Below are 19,439 nucleotides of genomic sequence, written 5' to 3' on the forward strand. Positions count from 1 at the left end.
AGAAAAAAACGGTTTTAAGATGAATGAGGGGGGTTGGGGAGCGGGCTGGTTCCAGAGAGAAACGGTGAAAGGAGGGAAAGTCAGTTTTTTTTTTTTTTTTTTTTTTTTTTTTTTTGAGGCCCAGCCAGACTTCAGACTTCAGAGAGCCTGCCTTCAATGCCTGTGTCAGGACAAAGGAGGCTGCGCCCCCTGGTGTCAGACTGGCAGTCAGCACCGCTCGCTGCGGCAGAAACCTGAGGGTGGGGAAACCAGGGTCCAGCCAGAAAAGTCCACGGGTCAGTCAGATGCCTTTTCTTCTGTTTGCTAAGGGAGTGGAAGTTGAAATAGCCTTTGCTTTCTCAGATCTGGGGTCTAAATCGAGACTGTTTCAGAGAAGGAGGATTTTTGTTGTTTTACGTGCAAGTTAAGTCAACAGGACAGTACCTGTTTCAAAGTAGCCTGGTGGGGTAGGAAGTCCACTGACCAGAGAGAAAAGACGTGCATTTGAGGAAGAGTGTTGGTCTGGGGCGAGTCATTAAATATTTCAGAGCCTCCCTTTCCTTGGCTTAGAACCAAAGGGGTTAGACTAAGATGGCTTTTAAAGTTTTTCTCAAGCTCTATCCAATATTGGGATTTATTCATCGCCACACTATTATTCTCCGAGAACCTCGAAATTTGGACCTCATTATTTTTATTTTTCTTTTGAGTATGCAGGTACAAATGTTTCAGCATGAGCTCCCTGATTCTGAGCAAAGGTGTTTGTGTCCCCTTTTCTTTTAAAACGGCAAAATATGCCTCTTTTCAGCACGGAAGCCATCCCTTCACCCTTTATGGAGCCTCCTGCAAAAAGCAACAGAGTGAGGTCTCCAGTCTCTGCTCTGCTTCTTTTAAAACTAAAGTAGGAAAGTGTCGTGCTGGAAATTATGCCACTGAGTGTTACATGTGGTAGGTGTGAATATATGCTTCAACAGTTCCAGGCATGAGACCAAAAACGTCCCCAGAATTAGCAGAGTTTTCAGCTATAATCTGGCTAACATTTCTACGAATAGGTACAAAGACCAATTTGAGAGTATGTTCTCTCTAAGGGGCTGTCTGGTTGGGATTCCACTGGAATTTAAGGCCATCCCTTGGACGGTCAGGTGATTTTAGCGGGATCAGGCCCAGGAAAAATGCAGTAGGGGCTCAGAGTCCGCTCTCCTAAAACCCGCAAGTCGAATCACTGCGATGAGCCGTCATTTGTACCTCACGGCGATTGACTTCGTCCTTCTACACCGCACTTGAACTCTTATCTCTACCTAGCGGCTACCTTTGCTTTTTGGTTTTAAGCCACGGATCACAGGCCCGCGGGGAGGATCACTTGGGTAGTCTTGCGGACGTGGAGGGTGCGCGAGGCCATTGTCCTGTACCCCGCAGGGTCACTACTCCATACACTACGTGAGAGGACCGGTTCCTCCGTAAGGGAGAAGGGATCAGGAGGAAGAGAAGCAGTTCAACCGGATGAGCCATGGCAAAGGTTGGGGGCCAGAGACTCGGAGCACGGTGCTTCTCTGAAGTGAACAGCTGCATTGTGGGCCTCGTCGACCTCCAAAGTTCATAGGTTGAAGGCCTAGCCGGCGGGGCTGCGGGCTACGACTGCATGTGGACATAGGGCCTTTAAAGATGCTCTTAAGTGAAAAGGAGGCCATTAGGGCAGCTCTAACCGGTGTGACCGGGGAAGTCCTCGTAAGAAGAGGAGATTAGGACAACAGCCAGGTGCTGTGGGAAGACCACACGAAGACACTCCAAGAAGGCGGCCGCCAGTGGGTGGGCAAGCCAAGGGACGGCGCCTTAGAAAAAAGGGACTCTACCGACACCTTGTTCTCAGACTTCTGGCCCCCAGACTTGCGAGGAAATAAATTCCTGTCTTCTACGCCACTCAGTCTATGGTACTTTGTCACGGTGGCCCTAGCAAATGACTCTAGGTCGTAACTTGGCGCCCGCCAATCTTGTGGATCCATTCAGGGATGCAGCCCGGAGTCACCGATGTTTTTAGTTTTTAAGAGAGGTTAAGAATCTTTTGCTTTTGAAACGTTGGGAGCAGGGTGCATTTCACGAACACGCAACCGGCGCGGTCACGCGGCACCCCACGCTTGGCCCAGGAAGGGCCAGGTGCTCTGGCTGAATGTTCTGCTATGGCCATGTGGAAATTCGTGGATTTGAAGAAGGGCCTGCATTTTTGTGTTGCACGGGGCACAACAAACCACGTAGTTAGTCCTTGTTGACAGCTAACACAAACTTAAAATACAGTGCTGGTTAAGAGTATGAGGGCCGAAACAAAATAGGTCTGAGGCTGGGTGTAGCGTGGGACACTGGTAAGAACTTTGTGTCACCAGTTGGATACAGAGAATCCTTCCAGTCTCTGGGGCACCTGGGCGGCTCACTCGGTGACCCTTGATGTTGGCTCAAGTCATGATTCATGGGATCGAGCCCCATGTCGGGCTCTGTGCCTACAATGTGGAGCCTTCGTGGGATTCTCTCTCTCCCTCTCTCTCTGCCCTTCCCCCCCTGCTCATGTGCTCTCTTTCTCTCTAAAATAAATAAACATTAGGGGCGCCTGGGTGGCTCAGTCGGTTAAGCATCTGTCTTTGGCTCAGGTCATGATCTCACGGTTTGTGAGTTGGAGCCCCACGTCGGGCTCTGTGCTGACAGCTCTGCTCTCTGCCCCTCCCCCCGATTGTGCTCTGTCTCTCTCTCTCTCTGTCTCTCAAAAATAAATAAATATTTAAAAAATTTTAATGAATGACCCCCAAAAAATTCCTCCCATTTCTCCGAGAACCCCTGGGGAAGAATTTATGGGACCCAGAGATTTTCTGGGGGTGGGAGGAAAGGCACAGATATTCTGCAGGTTTGATTCCCTGGGATTCTGCATGAGCTAGTGTGGCCCTAACATTCCGGCCCCCCCTCCCTCCTCCCCCCCCCCCCAGGGATGGGCAGTGAGAACTTCACAATAGGAATACTTTGATGAAAGGCCCAACATAAGGAGCTAAATGTTTGGTTTGGGGGAGGGGGCTGGGTTGGGCCCTGCATATGGCTGACGCTGGAAGCTTTTCCAGAGTCATCCATCCAGGCACTGGCGTTGGGCTTTGGAAACCGCGTATGCTTGTTCCCCAGTATGAACAGTAGGACTCTGAGGGGCAGTGCAGCCCAAAGTCAAGGCAGCATGGAGACACGGCGGTGAGAGAGGAACAGTGGTGGGAGAGGACTGGCTAGACTCCAGCTTCCTGCCTGTGGTGTGTGACCAGGATTCTCGCTTTGGAGCCAGTCAGCCCCAGGATTCTTGAGGGGTTCTCTGTTGGGCCGAGCTGCAAGAGAGAACCCTGGCCTGTTTTAAGGCCGACCCGAGCACTTAATTGGAAGTAAATAATAGACTTCCATTTCATGGTGCGTGCCATAGTAGTTGATTCTAATTTGGAAGGGGCAGGCTGTGCCCCTGATGAAAGGAATGTAGTCATCAGGGCTAGAGTCATGGGGATATTATGGGGATATTACGGGGAGATCCTGTGTTTAAGGATATGCACTGATTTATAGAAGCTCACTGAAAATATTATAGTGGAATGTTTGGTCAGGAGGTCTGCTTTTTTGGTTCTATTTCTGCCCAGTATTGGCGAACGGGTGAGTGTAAATTTTAAAAGAAGTAATTTCTTATGCACATTTGTGCAAACTCCCTAAGGGGAATCAGTGAAAGACTGTTTGAGACACTGGATTTCTTGGAAGAAAGTTGCTACATAAATTAGTGTAGAGCTTTTTTTTTTTTTTTTTTTTTCCATGGCAGGTTTGCAGGACCCTCTGAAGAACCCTCCCATCATGGAAGGGAGAAAATGAAACTCTCTACCAGCGTCTATTAGGGAAGCTAAATTTCTCTCTTTCCGGCAAGTTTCCCAAACCTCATGACTCTCATTTCCAGACCAAAGAGTAAGGTTTTATTGTTATTATTCTTTATACTCGGCAGATGGAGGAGAGTCCCACAATGGGGCAGGCCAGACTTAGGTACCCCAGGGGGAATTCAGACACACCTACACAGTGCACCCCAAGCCAGTTCCTCCTTTCTCCTGACAGACAATGCCCTCCTTCTCCCTGAAGTGTATGAACAGGACTCCCCCTCAGAGCTGAGCCAGACCCTGGATTCTCAAGGGGTTGGGTGAGTGGCCCAATATTTAAGATGATTGAAATTCTATGTGTGGTGTTTCTGACTTAATTCCTGAATGACAGTTCCCTTAAACATGTGGGAAATAAGAAACCTCACTAAAAATTTTAGTCTAAAAGACCATTCGATTGGGAGAAATGAAACTACGTCCACCTAAAAGCTTGTGTTTTAAAACAAGTTTTAAATGAATGTTGACAACAGCATTATTCACAATGGCCAAAAAGGGGAGACAATCCGAATGTCCATCAACTAATGAATGGGTGAACAAAAATGTGGTACATTCACACAATGGAATACTATTTGGTAATAAAAAGGTATGGAGTATTGTTACATGCTACACTGATGAACCTTAAAACATGCTAAGTGAGGGGCGCCTGGGTGGCGCAGTCGGTTAAGCGTCCGACTTCAGCCAGGTCACGATCTCGCGGTCCGGGAGTTCGAGCCCCGCATCAGGCTCTGGGCTGATGGCTCGGAGCCTGGGGCCTGTTTCCGATTCTGTGTCTCCCTCTCTCTCTGCTCCTCCCCTATTCATGCTCTGTCTCTCTCTGTCCCAAAAATAAATAAAAACGTTGAAGAAAAAAAAAAAATTAAAAAAAAAAAAAAACATGCTAAGTGAAAGAAGCCAGTCACAAAGGCACCCATATCGTATGATTTCATTTGTGTGAAATTCCTAGAGTAGACAAATCTACAGACACGGAAAATAGATTAGTGATTGCCGAGGGCTGGGGGTCAGAGTCCAGGCATTGAAAGATGACAGCACAATAGGACAGGGTTTCTTTTTGAGGCTAGGAAAATGTTCCACAATTAATTCATTGTGGTGGAGAATGAACAACTCCGAAGATGTATCAAAAAACACTGAATTCTGGGGCGCCTGGGTGGCTCACTCGGTTAAGCGTCTGACTTCGACTCAGGTCATGATCTCACAGTTCGTGGGTTGAGCGTCGTGTCGGGCTCTGAGCTGACAGGTCAGAGCCTGGAGCCTGCTTCGGATTCTCAGTCTCCCTCTTTCTGCCCCTCCCTTGCTCGTGCTCTCTCTCTCTCTCTCTCTCTCTCTCTCTCAAAAATAAACATGAAAAAGAAAAACACTGAATTTTGCATTTTGAATGGATGAATTCCATCATGTGCAAATTATATCTCAATAAAATTGTTAAAATTGTTTAAAAGAAATGATACTTTTAACAAGACCATTGGTTTATGTCTCTTTTTCTGAAGCTGATTCCCTTGGGACGCAGGTATCCGGGCTGAAAACCGGATTTTATGAGCTGAGGAAGAGGACAATGTGAAAAATGGCGAGTTTCCCTTAGGCAGAGACCTGATTTGCAGATCCTTTTCTACCCACAATGCTTGTGCCTGCAGCTGCTTTGAACTTTGCTGAAAAGATTTTTCTTAGCTTGAAATCATTAAAATATGTTTAAACGGCACTGAAGTGGCTTTATTGTTGTTATCTATTCCTTTCCCTCCCTTTAAGTAATAGCACCCCAATATCCTCTTAAGGAACCACCCACCTCGTTTTCAGTTCATGTGGTTTGAATATTGCCGACCCTACGCCTTAGGCTCTATGAGTCAGGCCTGACCAATCAGCACATTTCATCCAGTGGTGTGTCAGAGCTGGCTCATCCCAGCTTATTCGAACCAACTGGTAAATTTTTAGGAACTTTGTGAGCCAGTTGCTAAATATGATCACTATTAAAATTTTAAGTACATAAATTTATAATTAAATACATTATACTTAAAATGGAGTTATTAGGCACTCAAAACTCATCGCCTCCTAATTATTTGAATACATTCTACTATTACCTGTTCTCCTGAGGTTACTTACATCTATCAGATCTGCATGATTTAAGTGCACCCCTGTGTGTCTCTTTTCAACCCCATGTTCAGTGAGTGACTTCCTGTCAGCAGCTTGGCCTCGGCCATGGGCAGTGTTTATACATCACAACTATGTAAATGCTATATATCAGGGCTTCTTTTTTCCTGTCAATCATCTGCCAGCTGTAGTGGCTTAAATAGTGCCCCCACCCCCCGCCCAAAAAAAGATGTTTGTGTCCAAATCGGGGTAGTTGTGAATATAACTTTGTTTGGGAAAAGGATCTTTGCAACTGTGTTTAAGAGAAGCGTCTTGAGCTGAGAGCATCCTGGATTATCCCAGGATCTCTAAATACAATCACACGTGTCCTTATAAGAAGAGGCAGGGCGGGGCGCCTGGGTGGCGCAGTCGGTTAAGCGTCCGACTTCAGCCAGGTCACGATCTCGCGATCCGTGAGTTCGAGCCCCGCGTCGGGCTCTGGGCTGATGGCTCAGAGCCTGGAGCCTGTTTCCCAGTCTGTCTCCCTCTCTCTCTGCCCCTCCCCTGTTCATGCTCTGTCTCTCTCTGTCCCCCAAAAAATAAATAAACGTTGAAAAAAAATTTAAAAAAAAAAAAAAAAAGAAGAGGCAGGGGAGTTCGACACACACACAGATAATACAAGGAGGCAATAAGACCAGACAGATTGACTGAAGGAGTGCAGCCATAAGCCAAGGGATGCCTGCAGCTGCTGGAATCTGGAAGAGGCATGAAACAGAATCTCCCCTGGAACCTCTAGAGGGAGCACAGCCTTGCTGACACCTTGACTTTGGAGGGTTAGCCTCCAGAAATATGCAAGAATAAATGTCTGTTTTGAAGCCACCCAGTTTGTGATAATTTGTGATGGCAGCCACAGAAAACTAGCCTACTGGCACCCACTGGGGTACTATCGTACGACCAGGGATGGGCATGTTACCCTAGTTAGGACAATGGGAGGTCAGCTCCGTGAAAGAAACCATCTCCTTCTACTAGGGGTTGCCAAATGGTGCCATTTTTTGCCACCATATTTGCCTAAGAATGAAAACAGCACAGAAAGTTGTCAAGTAGACATCTGGAGAGAGAGAGAGAAAGAGAGAGAGAGAGAGAGAGAGATCCCAGAACGATGTTGTTTGAGAAGCTGGACCTAGTCTACTACTGGATTTCTCTATTGCATGAACGCATTAATTTCTTTTCTTTTTAAACCAAGTTCCTGACCGATAGACACATGTGAATTTTAGGGAACATTTGAAAGTGTTCTTTTGCACGGACAGGGTTGTAAATACACACGGTTGCTATCATTTGATCAGTTATTACTGAAATCAGGCATAACTAACAAAGACAATCAGGGAAACATATAACAAACAGTGAACGATCTGAGATCTACCTGAATTCGATCGTGTTCATTTGTTCCACAAACACTTACTGAGCCCAACCACGTTTAAAGTGTTCTACTCAGGGCACATATCCATACATTTAACAGCTTACAACTTATTTGCCAGTAAGGAGTTTAGGACAGCTCACATTACTGAGGTCACCAGCAGTATTAACTTTTCATGACATAGCCCATATTTTTCTGGACAGTACTAAATTCATATAATTTCCTTATTTTTCCTAAAGAGAATTTGTTTAATGTACAATGAAAATATTCTAACTTCTTTACGAGATTCCATTTAAGTACATTCACAAATCATAAAAAAAAAAAAAAAACTTTTGGCAAATTGAATATTTTAAGTTGGGAATTATTCTTCTGGTGATTTTCTTTTTTTTTTTTTTAATTTTTTTTTTCAAAGTTTATTTATTTTTGGGACAGAGAGAGACAGAGCATGAACAGGGGAGGGGCAGAGAGAGAGGGAGACACAGAATCAGAAACAGGCTCCAGGCTCTGAGCCATCAGCCCAGAGCCCCACGCGGGGCTCGAACTCACAGACCGCGAGATCGTGACCTGGCTGAAGTCGGACGCTTAACCGACTGCGCCACCCAGGCGCCCCTCTTCTGGTGATTTTCAATGACACTGTGCCTTTGCTAATTTTGTACTTCTCCAGAATTTTTATTCTCCATTATCTTAGTAATTTGTTAGCATGGATAGGCACATTTCTGAACGGAGGGTGTCACAGGAAATCCCAGAGATAGACATACTGTATTGAATATTTTTAAAATAAAAGGAAAATCTTTTTACACCCAGAATGTCTACCTTGATTTTTTTTAGTTCAGGAGATTTAAAATTAATTCTGCCCCCATAATTCTATTTTTTTCTCATACCTTTCAAATAGCTTTTTTTTTTTTTTTTTTTATGAGCACATTCTTCATGTTGGATGAATTCCCAGCCAACTTTTTAAATCTAATTAAACTCACCTAAGTTTAACTCAGATAGCATTTGCGGTTAATTTCTTAATGGTTGATAAACTGGAAACCCATCTTTGGGACTTATTAAAAAAAAAAAGAGGTTCCTGAAGGTTGCTTATTGCTAGAAAAGCCCGTTGCTAATAATGATGTCACAAACATCAATAAACTAATGCCCATTTGTCTGGACTTAAAATAGAATAAACTTTCAAATGCAAATATCCAGGGGCACCTGGGTGGCTCAGACTTCAGACTTCAGCTCAGTTCATGATCTCACAGTTTGTGGGTTGGAGCCCCATGTCGGGCTCAGTGCTGACAGCTCGGAGCCTGGAGACTACTTTGTATTCTATGTCTCCCTCTTTCTTTGCCCCTCCCCAGCTCACGCTGTCTCTCTCTCTCTCTCTCTTTCTCTCTCTCAAAAATAAGGAAACATTAAAAAATGCAAATATCCAAATATTATATTATTCTTTTACACTTTATATTTGCTTATAGCTTTGCTTATCAAAGAAAGAATTGTTCTGAGTATTTTCAAGGCAAAAGTAACAACAACAACAACAAACAAATCCATAAACAAACACATAAGGAACAAGCAAGCAAACACACACACAAGCACACACACGTGAGGCATAGGGAATAAGAGATTTCACTAGGACATACAGCAGACATTAATGAAGCAACAATAATTCAAGTCTACTCTCTTTCCAGTCTGGAACAATCCTGTTTGCTATGAAAAAGTAGCCACCAAAATCTTTTGGGAGATTAGCATCATTATCAATACGGATTTCAAGGAAAACGTGAACAACAGAAAAACGTAGCTTTCAGACTCCCCATTTTTATAGCCCCATAAAACCTAAAATAAAAATTGGGAGCACACCCAGTTTATCAAAGAAAGGTCAACAACAGACTCAAAATAAAAGTTTAGGAAGTCACTTTCTATTAACAAAAGCTTTTAAATATTACTTTTTCTTGATAATTCTGGCTGAAAAGAACCCAAGCAAGTTGGCTTTTATCCCTAAGGCCAAAAAGAAACTCACCACCAAAGTGGAAATACAAGGCACCGGAAAAAATCAGTGATTTGTTCCCTGATGGCAACTTTATGCCAGAGACACAAGAGTTTCTTTACACGAACTTGTTTTCTTCATGTGGAAAACACTGATAGAAATCTAGGTGAATGGATATAATTAAGTAGTTGTGTGGCTCCAACTCTAAAATGCTTTTTTTTTTTTTTTTTTTTCCATCAAACACCTCCGCGTTTGCCCAGTAACGAGAAGAGAGGAACAGCCTTCTAAGAGTGAAGCCCTCAAGACGTTTCCAAGCTGCCTGGACAAAGGCTTGGAATGACTACAATAGTGAACCATCCTGCCTTGGACCTGAATCTAGATCGATGACCTAATACATCTTTTCCAACTCTGACTGCCATGGTTTTATGAGCATCAAGGACTGGGCGTCTGCCATTGTCAACAAGTAAGGCCTCTCCAGAGCTTGAACATCCACAGAAACTCAAGTACCCCCCTCCCCCCCGGAAAGCACAGATCGCCCAGTCTCCCAGGGCTCTGCGTGCTGCCTCTAGCTTTCACGTGTGACACAGAAACTCCTCTTTGGCAGGATTAATTCTTAAATAAAGGAAGTGTGTCCGTTACTCTCCCCTGTTATCTTGGTTTAAGAACTCTGAGTCAGAGCAGATCTCTGAGAAACTAATTAAGCTTAGCTTAAGGGCCTCTCTTTTTCAGGGGCCCTTCCAAAGGGCTGTACCTAATTTTGTATTTGTAATTTTGCATTCTTTTTAAAGTTATTTCTTTATTTATTTTTGAGGGAGAGCGCAAGTGGGGGAGGGGCAGAGAGAGAGAGAGAGAGAGAGAGAGAGAGAGAGAATCCCAAGCAGGTTCCGCGATGCCAGTGCAGGCCTGGACTTGGGGCTGGAACCCACCAACCTCAAGATCAGGACCTGAGCGGAAGTCAAAGGCTTAACCAACTGTGCCACTCAGGCACCCTGGTCACTTTGCATTCTTTTTAATAAAAAGTCCCCTTCATTGTATAAACTATAGCCCTCCCGCCCCATCCCAGGCGATAGGGATCTACCCTTGAGCTAGGTAAATTGCACCAAATGTTAGTTTGATAAAAGTGTAAAAATTAAACACAAACTCCCCTTCACGTTTTATGATGTCCCCTCCCACCCCCCTTCTGGCAAGTCATGGTTAAAGAGGAGACCTCTTGGAGTCTCCGGTCCTCAGCTGTCCTCTCAACTACAGCGTTGGCTCAAAAACTGGTTGCGTTTTAAATTTATTCTCCTTAGCTCCTCATTAAAAGAACACGCCATTGTGGGCTAATTATCACAATAGCTTGTAGACTCTAAAGGCCAGAAGAATTTCCACGAGTGGCCTCCCTTTGGTTACGCGGCATCCCCGTTCCAATTTCAGCTAAGTCGTGTTTTCCAGTAAAGTTAATGGATTTGGACTAGGCTTCTATACTTTGGTAACAGGGCTCTCAAGGGACCAAGCTACAGAAACATTTATTTTTTCTGATCACAAAAGTAATGGCATATCTATATGAATATATATACACACATACATAAGTAACTTGAAACATTATAATAATGCATAGCTTTGAAAGTGAAAATCTTCCATAATCCCACACAGCTGAGAAAACCCGTTAACATTTTTTTTGAAGGCATATATTAAAATTTCATTTATTATTTTACCAAAAAATGGGATTATACTTCAACTTTGAAGCATGCTATTTTCCACCTAGCACTATGTCTTAGACATCCTTCCATGCCACTCTGTAAAAAAGTGATCTTTTTAATCTTCTTTTTTGATGGCTCCATGGTTTTGTACTCTATGGCCAGACCATGCAATCCTTAACCAATTGCCTGTTAACGACATTTCGGTTCTTTCCAGTTTTCCCTGTAACAAATATTCTTGCAAACATCATTTTACACTTACATCTTTGAGCGGTTGTAGGGGTGTTTCTCTATGATGAATTCCCAGAAGGTGAATTATTACGGGGTCAAAGGTTATGAGCATTTCATTTTTAATAGCTATTGCCAAATTGCCCTCCAATAATTTTATACCGATTTACGCCTTCAACCACGCTGTAAGAAGGAGCCTGTTCCCCTCCCCACCCCCACCCCCCGCCCTTAGCAACACAAAAACCATGCAATTTAGGGATGTCTGATGTGAGTTAGGAGTTAAGAGGTTCAGTCTGGGGAGTGTTTTGCCTTTGTGAAAAGCTAACAAAGACATCAAAAGTCTCCCCCTTTCCTTGATGAACCCCCGGCTCTGAGTGAGCCAGTACCCAGACATCTAGTTAACATGAGAGGTTCAAATTCTAACACCTAATGCTTGCATCTAGCTGATTTTTTGGGGGGGACGATGTGTTGCTGAATGTATAAGCAAATGTGCTAGCTATAAAATACTTAGTAACCTAATTATTAGAGAAATATAAATCGATCTTGACTTTCGCACTGCTGTCTTAATGTGAACGACACATTTAATGTTAGAGCATCAGTATGTTTCCATCTGCAAAATGCCTTGATTTCACCTTTTCGTTGATTGGTGCGCAGTAATTTGGAAAAACCTATTCTTTAAAGACACGCAAAAAGTGGCTTTGAGTCAGCCTATTAAAGAGGAGCAAGGTTTGCCAACATCCAGTCTTCAAGAATTCATTTTGAGGCTTACTATACAGTTTACATCTCCAGAATTAGGATCGTTGGGCATTAGATGGGAAACAACTTTAGGGGTTATCTAGTCAAAAGACTGAAACTCTATTCCACAAAGCTGCTTCAGGGAGACAGAAGACGTTGGTGGAAGAGGAAGTCAGCCCGCCATTAAAGGTTCATGTATTGCAATCCTAATTCCACCACAAGAGCGCTGCTCTGATCTGCTTCCTATGGTGGGTAATATATTGTGTTATATGGAGCAAGTTGATCTCTTATTTTCGTCTCCTGTTAAGACAGACACGATGACAGGGCTTACTGAAGAGTAGTGGAGTTTTGGGGCTCAGTTGGTTAAGCGTCCACCTTTGGCTCAAGTCACAATCTCCTGGTTTGTGAGTTCCAGCCCCGTGTGGGGCTCTGTGCTGAGCTCAGGGCCTGGAGCCTGCTTCAGAGTCTGTATCTCCCTCTCTCTCTGCTCCTCCCCTGCTCTCATGCTCTGTCTCCCTCTTTCTCTCTCTCAAAAAAAAATAATAATAATAATAATTAATTAATTAATTAAAAAAAGAAGAGTCGAGAAGGTTTGTTTGTTTTTTCTTTCTTTTTTAAGTAGGCCTCAGGCCCCATGTGGAGCCCGACATGGGGCTGAAACTGAAGGCCCTGAGATCAAGACCTGAGCTGAGATCCAGAGCTGGACGTTTAACCGACTGAGCCACCCAGGTGCCCCAAGAGTAGTGACGGTTAAATTAAGTAATACTATACACTTACAGTGCTTAGCTTTGTGCCCTAAACATGCCAAGGAACCAAAAAGTGTTTGCTAATTTATTATTTAAGGTTGTCCTTTGAAAAGGGATTTTGTTGCTTAAAGATACATTTCAAAACCGCCCATTTACTTTTACATCTATAAAACAAGGTGATTATTCCGGATGGAGTGGCTTTAGATTTTATTTCCCGCTTTCCAATACAGTGATCTTACTCGCAGATTCCAGTGCACTTTGATGGAGAATGCTGGGGGGCTCTGAGCGTAACTGGCCTCCCACACACCAGGTGGCGCCACCTGCCATCCAGCTGGCCAAGACCACGGCTTGACTATCTGCCTTGCTCTTGATTTAGGAAAGAAACATGACCTTGGGAAGAAAAGTGTCCCTTGCCCTGTGGGAGAAGTTGCCCATGGGTTCACCCCGAGAACTAAACATGAAAGTTGGAAAATGCTAGAAACGTTACCTAGGTGCTATCTCTTCTGTGATTGTGAGGACAACTGAAAGGAGTTCAGAAGTGGACACTTCAGCCTTCTACAACGAGCTGAATTTTCTATTCTTGGCCAGACACTTTGAAAAGGAAGAAGTCACACAACAAACATACACCCTTATCAATCCTTTTCTTAGGAAAGCTTGGCTTGGTGGAGGGGAAGTTTTCAAGTTTGCCTAATGAATCACAGACGTGAGGCAGGAAGGGGAGAGCTTCAAGCATTTTCCTCTTCGAGAGGTCTAACGGGAGACCAAACATCAGGGAGTGAGGAGCAGAACCTTCTAAGCCATGTATCTTTTCTACCCCAGAACTCCTTCCAGTGCCAGTCGCTGCTGCTGCTTGAGAGCCAGACGTGGGCTCGGGGAGGGGCTTCTCTGTGTCAGGGCCATTCAGGGTCTGTGGCAGGCTTAGGAACAAGTAGACGTAAAAGCTGTAGAATTAAGAGTTGAAAACAGCATTTAATGAAACCCCTCCCTCCAGACGCTCGTGATCAAAGTCTATCCTTGCACTAAGACAATTGATCTACAGTTGCATCCATAAAATTTTGGCAACACTCTGTCCTCATTGCTTTCAACAGAGGCTTTAGACCTCTGAGGCTGGGCATTGTCCCAGAATTGAGAGCCAGTTGCATTACGCATACCAGAAGATACACCACCACAGCCGAGGCCCGTGCAACCACTTTCTTTTAACCTCGCGTCTGTGAAAAATTACTTTCCAAAAAAATAAGTGAAACCCGATGTCTTCTCCGGGTGGTTATTCTTGCGCCTATGAAGTCAATAAAACTCTCCAGATTTATTAGACAGCCCTGCTGCGGAAGACAAGACCACTTCCTATTCCCTCCCAGAAATGTGTGCCTTTCCTTTCTGCAACCTTCTGGCCAGATTTTAATTTTGTTCATTTCTTGGATTATTTATTTATTTTTATTTTTCAGAAAACTGGCTCGAACCCTCTAGGACAAGTGGCTTGGCCTGTTCTAAAATCCCGATTTCTGGCCTCCAAGAGTGATAACATGACCACATTTTGCTCCTCTAGCTTTTCCTCTTTACCTTCCATTTTAGATAGGCCCTCTTCTTCACATCAGAAGGAGCAGAGTTGGGGGGCACCTGGGTGGCTCAGTCGGTTAAGCGCCTGACTCTTGACTGTGGCTCAGGTCGTGATCTCATGGTTCGTGAGTTTGAGCCCCACCTCGAGCTCTCTCCCTCTCTCTCTCTCTCTCTCTGCCTCTCCTCTGCTTGCTTGAGCTCTCTCTCTCTCTCCAAATAAATAAACTTAAAAAAAAAAAAAAGTAGCAGAGTTTGGCTCTCTTTTTCCACCATGCTAAGCATGAAATGTAGTACCTACCAACGAGTTATACTCCTGTGAGAGCCTACTAACCATGGGTTGATGATGATGATAAATGACAGTTGTATTCAATTCTATTTAATACAACAGTATTTATTGAGCTCCTCCTATACATGCTAGGGCTTTCCTGGGTATAAAGATGTAAAGATACAGAGGAAGATGTGCATTCTTTCAGGGGGGAAATTAACATGTTAACGAGTAAAAGTCATCTAGTGTGACAGATTCCATAATAAACAGAATTCTGTGGGATACAAAAACTGGAACCTGGAAAGGAAATGAAAGGTTTCTCAAAGGGAATGACTCTGTGTTGATTCAAAAATTTTTTTACATGTTTATTTATTTTTGAGAGAGAGAGAGAGAGCACCAGCTAGAGAGGGGCAGGGGGGCGGGGGGAGAGAGAATCCTTAGCAGGCTCTGCATGGACAGTGCAGAGTGAGATGTGGGGCTCGAACCCATGAGCCATAAGATCATGTCCTGAGCCAAGGTCAGATGCTTAACTGACTGAGCCACCCAGGCACCCAGACTCTGCATTTACCGGTGAGTAGGAATTCAGCAGATGAACTTGGGGAAGGGCATCTCAAGCAGAGGAACTGGCAAATTCAGAGAATCAGAGGTGTGAAACAGGAGGGCCTATTTGGGACCTAAGAAGTTCTGTGCAGTGAGAATGAAGGCTGAAAGGTTGTATGTAGGCAACCTGTGTTCTTACATGAATGTGGGTATATTTGTTTGGTGATGGGGAGCTACTGGATGGGTTAAAGACTTGGGGCAACTGTGGTAGCATGACCAAGGAGGTAGGGGCTAAGTAGCCAAGTGCTATACCGAGAAGAAATGAAGACAGCCTAAACTGGACCAGTGTGGCTGAAACGGAGAGGAAGATTCAGAGTGAGAGCAGAGAGAAAGACATGAACAGGGAGTAGAGTGGTAAAAACTGTCACTCCAGAATGACTTCTAAGCAGTTGTATTCCACTACTTAAGAGTGTAAATTACCTCCAAAATGCTTTTATTTATTTTTCTTTTTTATGAGAAAGAGTGAGAGAATGTGTGCACGAGTGGGGGAGGGGCAGAGAGAGAGAGAGAAAATCCTAAGCAGTCTCCATGCTAAGTGGGGCTTGAACTCACAAACCGTGGCATCATGACCTGAGCCGAAATCAAGAGTCAGACACTTAACCAACTGAGCCAGCCGGGTTCATTTTTTTATTTATTTTCTTTTTAATGTTTATTTATTTTTGAGAGGGAGACAGAGCATGAGTTGGGGGGCGGGGGGTAGAGAGAGGGAGACACAGAATCCGAAGCAGGCTCCAGACTCTGAGCTGTCAGCACAGAGCCGGACGCGGGGCTCGAACTCACAGACCATGAGATCATGTCCTGAGCTGAAGTCGAACGCCCAACCGACTGAGCCACCCAGGTGCCGCCTCCCCAAACGCTTTTCACTGTAAGTTATCGAGTCACTAATTCTTTTTCCCTGCCCATTTCCGGAAAAGATTTAAGGTAGGAAAGCTATTCTGTAGCTAGAGCCAGGGCCATCCTATATGACTGTGTGACGTGTTGAAGAGCATTTGTAGGACACCATCCCTGGTTCAGTCAATTCTGAATACCATTAAAAGAAATTTACACCCGCGCTATCTTGGCTAGTTTCAGTTCTGATTATCCTCATGTGAATACGCCGTATATTGCAACTTAACTGGCACTTCCTTGGACAATAACTTCTAGCTTATTTACTCATCTTTTGGGGCATTGAGAGAGAAGGTGTGCTTACCTACATCACCCATCTGACAAAGGAAAGAAGAAGTGTAACGTTTTGGGAGTCCGATAACTCTTGGTTTGTTCCCCCCGTGAACTGGGGCAAGGTGGCTAAGCTTAGTCTGTACACATTGCATAATGAAACATCATTAATATCTACCTCATAGTTTGGGGATAAGAATTAAGAGAAAGCGCTTGGCACCTAGGAAGTGACAGGTTCATAGTCCTCTCGACGTGTCAGGCACTGTGCTGACTGCCTGACGGTAGTGTCTCCTTGCAATCTTCTAGTTTTACAAAGAAGATAATTTAAGCTTTTTTTTTTTTTCTTTGAGGGCAGGGTTTATTTACCATTATATTCCCAGTCCCCAGAATAGGATCTGCCCCAAAACACAGAAGTGTCTTGCTAAGAAGGATTCAATAACAACTTATTCAAAGTCAAACATCTAGTAAATAAGATGATCAGGGTGCAGATCTGTGTCTGCATGATTCTAAGCCCAGTGCACCTTTAATGACCTCCCAAGTTTTTTTTTCTTGTTTCCCCTCAAAGAAAATGACACGGAAGCTGGTCAAAGTGCTGCTTTGTGCTTTCTCTTACTACTAGTTTTCAAATCATTTAATTATCATAAGTGGGGGATTCTCAGCATAAGCCATTTCCAGCTGTATCACTTAAAGATCATTTTCAGAGTATTTTTTTTAAAGTAGGGCATAGGGCTTGAACTCACAACCCTGAGATCAAGACCTGAGCTCATAATCAAGAGTCAGACACTCCACCAAATGAGCCACCCAGACGCCCCCTGAGTATTTCTACATGGGTCAAGCTCTTGTCTGATAATCTTCCTTCATGAGTCCCAGTTCCAGTTTTTAATGCTTTCTTGGTGAGGTTCACCTACCAGACTCGTCTATTTTTTTTTTAAACTCATAAAACTTTATTGAGTGTTTAAAACGTCATGTGAGATCAGAGTCTTCTGAAGGCACTTCAGCTGTAACATCTCCAAGTGCAAACTCAGCAACTAGCCCCATCTCCTCTTCTCCCCACTCCCCTCTCCAAAACACCTGCTTCCCCTTAGATCCTGAGAGGTGGCATTTTCATCCACCCACACGTTAAAGACTTTGGAGTCCATCGTTACTCCTCCCGTTTTCCTTCTCCAACTGGTCGCCAAGCTTTATTGTTTCTACCCCAGTAAAGGTTTTCACATCTGGCTTTTCCTTTTCATCTCAGCTGCTACTTTCTCAATTGGTCCTTCACCATGGTTTGAGTGGAGACTTTGGACAGCTTCCCACTTGACCTTCTTACCTTCAGTCCCTCATGAGCCTTTTGAAGGCAAGATTCTCTTCCTATAGCACAGAGCAGATCAGGCGCTCTTCTGGTCTAACACCATTGGTGGGGCTCGCCTCACCTTCCATGCAAGAGGCTATGCTCCCTACGATGTACTAATATGTTTAAACCGAGCCCCGTCAGATTTTCCTGCCACTGTCCTCATGTGTCCTTGGCTTCGGCTATACTGCACCACTCGCTATTCCCCAAACACCCATCACACTATAGGACCTGGTGCCTCTCTTCCAGCTGTGTCTTCTGCCCATAATGACCTTCTCCCCCTTTTTGCCCTTAAAAATTCCTGCTCATTCCGTAAGGCTCAATCGAATGTCACATCTGGGATGAGGCCCTCTCCACCTCCCCCCACCCCCGTCCAACTCAAGAAAAATCAATGGCTCCTCCTTTGCCTTCATCATAGCACTTCCAACACTTTTATTTTAAAAGTTTACTTAGTCTTTATGTATTCACGGTCCATGGAGTCTCAAGGTCAAGGGCTACTTAATTCATTGCTAAAACCCCAACATGAGGATAGTTCAGTCTTTTTTTTTTTTTTTCTTCTATTTAAGGAAAAAGAGCACAGGGGCTTTTTGAAAATTAAGTGAATAAAGGGGCACCTGGGTGGCTTGGTTGTTGGAGCCTCCAGATCTCGGTTTTGGCCCAGGTCACGATCTCACAGTTCATGAGTTCGAGCCCTGCAGGGATTCTCTCCCTCTCTCCCTTTCTCTGCCCCTCCCCCTCTCACACTCTCTTTCAAAATAAATAAACCTTAACAAATTAAAAAAAAAAAAAGAAAATTGAGTGAAGAGCATTGTAAGTGGTAAAAGGAAGATAAATCATGTAGTAGGTGGGGTAATATCAGATGTTTGGGAATTTTGGTCTAGCCCATAGTAGGTTCTGAATAAATGTGAGTTACTCCACACACAAATCTATTTTTTTGAGGTTCTCTATTGTTCTTTTTTTCTTTTCTCTTTTTACTGTTTACAATTTTAATTCCAGTCTCGATAACATACAGTGTTCTATTAGTTTCAGGCACAGGATTTAGTGATGAAGCACTCCTATGCATTACTCAGTGCTCCTCATGATCAGTGTATGAACAAATCTATTTCACAAGTACTCGACTTCACCATAGGCACACATCTGTTTAGTAACAAAGGTAAAGAATGGCTCTGAAAAGAGAAGGTTGGTCTCAGGATGATATGAAACTAGAAATCCATGGAAAATGGATGACCCCTAAGAATGGAGCTTCTTCAGACTCGGATGCTTTCTTCCCCTGCTATGGGTAACCCTCACCACAAGGTGCGTTCAGACCCTGCTTGGACTTCTGTCAATGTCCTTGTTTAAAAAGTGATTTCCGGGGCGCCTGGGTGGCTCAGTCGGTTAAGCGGCCGACTTCGGCTCAGGTCATGATCTCGCGGTCCGTGAGTTCGAGCCCCGCGTCGGGCTCTGTGCTGACGGCTCAGAGCCTGGAGCCTGTTTCGGATTCTGTGTCTCCCTCTCTCTCTGCCCCTCCCCTGTTCATGCTCTGTCTCTCCCTGTCTCAAAAATAAATAAAATGTTAAAGAAAATAAAAATAAAAAAATAAAAAGTGATTTCCAAGCAGCCAGAGGACCAACCTTTCCTCACCGTGCTACGGGGCTGTTCTCTCAGGACCTCGTATCATCGGTTCCATCGTCATACGTCAGCTTTGGAGAGGAGTTTTCACATTTTTGTTGTGGGAGAAAACACTAACGTGAAGAACTTTCGCACTAACTACATCTCAGCTCCTACTTAATAGGTTCTGTAGTTTACAAATCTCTCTTGAAGGGTATTTGATGGTGTT

At 44.2% G+C, this 19,439-nt stretch overlaps 1 protein-coding gene and 1 long non-coding RNA gene across 12 annotated transcripts in view; one reads left to right on the forward strand and one right to left on the reverse strand.

The window, feature by feature from the left end:
* The window catches only part of LOC102901864, a 46,528-nt gene extending 36,565 nt beyond the window's left edge, over positions 1-9,963 (forward strand). For 2 of the 4 annotated variants that reach the window (XR_002148217.3, XR_006588627.1), the window contains exons 2-4: positions 3,791-3,930; positions 4,075-4,156; positions 9,586-9,963. This is a non-coding gene — a long non-coding RNA (uncharacterized LOC102901864). The remainder of the gene's footprint in view (positions 1-3,790; positions 3,931-4,074; positions 4,157-9,585) is intronic. The other 2 variants (XR_002148218.2, XR_002148219.2) reach the window with 2 other exon arrangements.
* NFIB (nuclear factor I B) overlaps positions 1-19,439 on the reverse strand; it is a 456,253-nt gene that overhangs the window by 281,528 nt on the left and 155,286 nt on the right. The gene's annotated exons all lie outside the window — the stretch shown is intronic.

The sequence above is a fragment of the Felis catus genome, chromosome D4 (assembly GCF_018350175.1).
Source record: "Felis catus isolate Fca126 chromosome D4, F.catus_Fca126_mat1.0, whole genome shotgun sequence".
Classification (NCBI taxonomy): Eukaryota; Metazoa; Chordata; class Mammalia; order Carnivora; family Felidae; genus Felis; species Felis catus.